Below are 6,000 nucleotides of genomic sequence, written 5' to 3'. Positions count from 1 at the left end.
TCTTGGCCAGCCTGATTTTCCCTGTCCTGTTTTGTCCAAAGCTTAAATACATTTTCATATAATTTATTGAGTTAATGCAGCAGACGATTGTGTTATGGCTGCAGTTGCGTTACTTGTGGGGGTAAAAAAAGTGCCAATGCAGATGACTTTTGCTGTCAGTGTCTCCAATATTCCTTATTTTATCAAGTATACTTTATTACCTGGAAGTGCAAAGGCAATAGTTAACATTTTATATGTTCCATGAAATAAAAAAGAAATCCACCTGTAGCACCTCATCCATCTTTAACTGATTTTCCCTAAGTTGTATTTCAATGTGTGCCTTTTGCATTTGCAGCCTCATATGGTTCATTTCTGTATCTGATGTTTGAATTTATTTACAGCTGTTTCATAAACAAACACCAGAAATGACAAATTGGACTCGAAACGGTATCATTTACACTTTGTGTTAAGCCTAAAAGTCTGCTACCAGAAGTAGCGATGCTAATGTGCACCCTGGTGAGTATATGATGAGTGAATGAGGGACCGTCGGAAATAATAATAATAATAATACATTTTATTTATAGAGCGCTTTTCAAAATACTCAGACACTTTACAAATGTTAAAATCCATAAAAAAAGCTACACACAAAAAAAACATGGCACACGACATACATCACACATTGAAAGCAGTTCTGAAAAGGTGAGAAGCTGTGGTTGCATGTTACTCTCTGTTTCAACGAGTCCTGTCTTTGGACGGAAGAAGATTCAACAGTAGAAATAAGTGCACAGGTCATGTTAAGGTTAGACTGGAGTTTTAATCATGAATTTCATGTTTCTATTTTTCAGACTTGTGGACCTCTGCTGTTCAGCACTTCTTCATTTGGCCCAGCTCGTTTCCAGCTGCAGAACACAGTGGAGGGGCTCAGGAAGGTTCTGTTTAACGCCATCACAGAGAACAACCTTCTGAAAGAGGCCAACTGAAATAAATGATTTGGAAAACTAACTTTCTTTTCATTTTATGTCGCTATTTAAATGAACCTCCCAGGAGGTACTGGGAGATAAGGACGAGCTCATAAAGACAGAAACAACCTCACCTATATACAATATAGTATACAAATTTAAAACATTTTAATTTTTTGTATATTTGGTGTGACTATAGGAAAAGCCATCAAGTGTGTATGTAAGGGTTAACTGGCAAATTGTGGGACTAAGGACTAAAAAGGATTATTTTACACACACAAAGACAAAAGCAACTATAAGTGTTTTAAAGAGTTTAACTTTTTTTTTAAAAAATTTATTAAATAACATTATTTTAAATGTAAATAAAATGTAGTTATCAAAATAACCATGAGTTAGAGTAAAAAAAAGTATTTACTGAAATAAATGATTGGGAAAACTTCCTTCATCAGTTGGTGATTCCATCGCCATAGCAACCAGATGCTAAGATTTGAGTTTGAAGCTGATTTTGATTGACAGTGACATGACATCATAACTCCGCTGTGACAACAGGACGAATCTGATTGGACACCTTCGACAGGAGACCTCTGATTGGCTGTTGTCTTTTTGACTCTGTCATAGTTTAAGACAGTTTGTTATTGCACTCTGACCTTGTGTGAGGTAAGTCATGTCTCACTCTCGCTCTGTATTTATCCAGCATGTTAACCTATACAATTCAGGATCATATTTCAAGTTTGAAATGATGCTACTGTAAAATATGAAGCTGCTGCTGTTTCCTGCTGCTGTTAAATGTTGATAATGTGCTGGTTTCTGTGCTGGTTGTTTATTCAATGTATTTATTCAAATGGGATAAACCCCTTGAGTTGCACCAACTGGTTTTCCAGAGGGTGGTTGCTTTCATGACAAATGTTTGAATATTGTTGACGGCTTGTCTTGTGTTTTCTGCTGCTTATATTGATTCCTGTGGTATTCTTGTCATTTTCTGTTGCTATTTAAATGAATGAGTGATACGTGATGCTAACGCTAACTACAGTATTTAAGGCAAAATCAAAAAGACAACAGCCAATCAGAGGTCTCCTGTCGAAGGTGTCCAATCAGACTCGTCCTGTTGTCACAGCCACAGTGGAGTTATGACGGCATGTCACTGTCACCTGCTCAAACTCAAATCTTAGCATCTGGTTGCTATGGCGATGGAAACACCAACTGATGAAGGAAATTTTCCCAATCATTTATTTCAGTAAATTCAAATCAAAGCATCTGGTTGCTATGGTGACTAATGAGGGAAGTTCTCTCTGTCTCTCTCTCTCTCTCTCTCTCTCTCTCTCTCTCTCTCTCTGTCTCTCTCTCTCTCTCTCTCTCAGTGGTGTCTTGTCCTCGATTAGAGGTTTTATTTAGAGTACTGCAGCAGTAGATAGAGGCTCTGGGGGAGAACTTTTCTGTCCTGTTATTTGTTTTTGGGCCTAAATATTATAAAGGAAACAGCAACACTAGTCCTGATTAACTTCCTCTGTGTGTCTGAGTCTGAGTCTGAGTCTGAGAGTTATTATTTTTTGCTGTTGTGATTATTTCTCTGTGTCTCTCTCTCTCTCTCTGTTTCTCTCTCTCTGTGTCAATTATTTTATATTGAATGTCTGTCAATAGATCAATTTCAATTTAGATCAATCTTAAACACTATTTCATGTTGTCACCTGCAGACAAACTTCATTTGCCTCCAAGATCCAGACGAGAGCAGAAGCTTCTTGAGAGAACGAATCCTCGACAACCAACAACCGTCAAGAAGTCAAAAAATAACTGAGCAGACGAGAGAGAACTGTTCATCAACTCTTTGAATCCTAGTTCAATCCACAAAGACAAAAGCAACTACAAGTGTTTTAAAGAGTTTTAAACATATAATTAAATTGTATTAAATAACATTATTCATAACATTATTATTTCAAATGTAAATCAAATGTAGTTATCAAAATAACCTTCATGAGTTGGAGTAAAAAAATGTATTTACTAAAATAAATGATTGGGAAAACTTCCTTCATCAGTTGGTGATTCCATCACCATAGCAACCAGATGCTAAGATTTGAGTTGACAACAGGACGAATCTGATTGGACACCTTCGACAGGAGACCTCTGATTGGCTGTTGTCTTTATGACTCTGCCTTAAATACTTTTAATGTTTAAGACAGTTTGTTATTGTTATCTTCTGCAAAGGATCTTCTTTATATTTACCAACACAATCATCCAACTCATACAATACAGACATTTATAGAACGCACCACACTGAGGAAAGGACGTTTAAACAAGCTCAAGATTGGAAAATATTCATTTTTATATTTCATATAAAATATATAATATAACGACTTTAAATTACTTTTTGTGAAACAAGATGCTCGCTGTTTATACCCTATTAGTTAACCCTCAATTCTACTTCTCTTCTGAAGCTTCTTTGAGGAAATTATTTTGGATTTACAGTCACTATACAATGTCGTATTTGTGAGCAGGCAGCTGTATAGTTATAAATATCATTAGTGATTCAAATGAAAAAGCTGATGAAGACAGACAAACATCAGAGAAGCTAAAGCTTCAGATGTTTTTGGTAGAGACCTAAACAGAGCAAAAAAAATGCGATCAAATGCCAGGTTTAAAATTATTTGTAAATAAAGTAATAATAACAAAAATTTAAATAATTAAGTACAGTAGGTATGTTGGCTCCTTGAATTTCTATTTTATGCTAATTTAGTCTTCTGCTACATTTGAGAGGGAAACAGTCAACTTTACTTCAATACATTTATCTCACATCCGCAGTCTCAACTTTTCAAATTAAGATATTACATTCTTAGCTTATAGTATACAATAAATTGTATAATAATGATATTATTTTGGTGGTTCCCAACCATCCTGTTTTTCACAAAAAAAACTAAGATATATGTACAAAACAAACAAGTACGTTTGATACGGATTTTCTTCTCCGCTCAATTATTCATCTCATGACCCTTTAGATTTATCTCCTGACCTTTAGACGAGACCTGACCCCCATGTTGGGCAACCCTGGACTGAGCCTCAATATCCCAACAGTAAAATTAGACGCATTGTGTTTACCATGTAGTGATGTCATATTAACAGCACAGTCAATCACAGGGCGCATTTTTCCTACAGAATGACCACTGATCATTAACTTGTGATGTACATTCATTTTCTTTGTATATTTTACCTCCTGGTGTCTTGCAAAAATATAGTAGGTAACCAGTGAATCATTAGACAAGTAATCGTTTATTATCATTTAAATACATTCAGAAAGACAGTTCAGTTCTTAAAGATAAAGAGATGATGCAAAGTTACTATAAGATAGAATAGATACAGTGCATTCATACATGTTTTTTCTAATAATCATACAGGCCTATAAACTTAACGGCATCGGAGGCCACACATTCAAATGCCAGCAGCTGTTGCACTCACGCTGGTTGCTCACTGGAATAAGTTCTCTCATTCTTCTGTGATCTCACCCACTGGCAATTTGTTTTTCAGCCTCTGACTGTTAATCAAACTGTTCTTCTTCTGAACAAGTTGCACCCTTTTGGGGGGGTGGGGTCAGACATGGTGGGCCCACCACATCTGGCACAAACAAACATAGCACATTCAGAGTCACTGAGATCATGAATTGTGACCACTGTGTGGTCAAACTACTGCCTGCGTGTTCACTGAGTCGCAGCCCGGCGGGAAAGCAGGGCAGGAGCAGGTGTTCCTAAAGTGGACAATATTATGGGGGATATAGATGATAACTAAAAGTCATTATCTTATGTTGAAGTACTTAAATTCCAAGAGAATATTGTACTTTTGATTTAATGATATGTGATTTTCTCTGTTTCCAGTTCAGATCAAGTTATAGAAAGATTTTTAAAAGTCCAGTGCAGAGACCTGCCTTTGTCGGTTTCTGCACCACAGAGTTGTCCAGCAGGTGGCAGTGTTTGTGCATATTTCCGTGTTCCTCTCACTTGAGTCTTTCGATCTGTGATCCTCCTGTGAGGAGTAAATCCCACTGGTCCTCAGTGTCAGCAAATTGGTTTACATTTCCAAAAGAAACTTAAAGAACTATGTTTATAATGCACCTTAAAAAACAGGGTTTACAAAGTGCTATGAAAGACTCAAGGGCAATTGCAAAAATGCATTTACATAGATAAATACAAATAATAAATAAAAGGAATAAGAAGACACCACCACATGAAATCAATTTAAATAATTAAAAAATGTAAAAAATATTTATGATAAAGTAAAATTACCAAATGGCAAAGTTTGCATCTTATCTTGCCTGGATAATATTTCAGTGCTCTTATGTTATATTCTACGTTTTGTTATATCCTCCTAAAGGTACTGGCTTTCCTAAGATAGGATTTACTTGAAAATCTTCAGCAATGTCTACATTGTTCTTCCCGTTAAAATATAATCCCATGTGGTCCCAAGTTCAGAGCCGCAGCTCCCTCTCCTCTGTCTTCCTCCCTGTTGTCCAGCTGTATGTATTCAGTTAAAATAATAAAGGTTGGAAGACTGCCCTGTACTTGAAAAAGAAAAAAAACTCACTTGGCTGCTCTGTGGGGTGGCGAGTTCAGTTGGAGTTTAGAGGCGGACTGCTCTCTCTTACTTCCTGTTTTCATATTAATGTCGTGATATCAAACAGGCAACAGACATCATTCTGAAATAAAGATATTTCAAAATAAGAGGTGCGGAGCTTATAATGGCATCTTTTAAAAACTTTGACTCAGTGAGTGTCTGTACATGTTGACGTAGCACTGAGGAGACCCAGGGGGCAGTGGATTAATTCACAGAAACTGTGAACTGAATATTAACCCAATGAACAAATATCGATCATTTCAACTGCACAGACGGCTGACGTATGATTAAAAAAACAATAAATTCCACTGCACCAAAACACCACTTGACATTTGAATCTTAATTTCGCCCCCTGATCAAATCTGTCACATCTAACGTGTTCGCCACACATCTGCACGTTTGTCATTTGCACAACATGCAAAGATTTAGGAACAGGTTTGAGTGGTGTATAGACAAATGTCTGTATCAG

Source organism: Hippoglossus hippoglossus, chromosome 14, assembly GCF_009819705.1.
Source record: "Hippoglossus hippoglossus isolate fHipHip1 chromosome 14, fHipHip1.pri, whole genome shotgun sequence".
Lineage (NCBI taxonomy): Eukaryota > Metazoa > Chordata > Actinopteri > Pleuronectiformes > Pleuronectidae > Hippoglossus > Hippoglossus hippoglossus.
Note: the sequence above shows the minus strand (reverse complement) of the source record.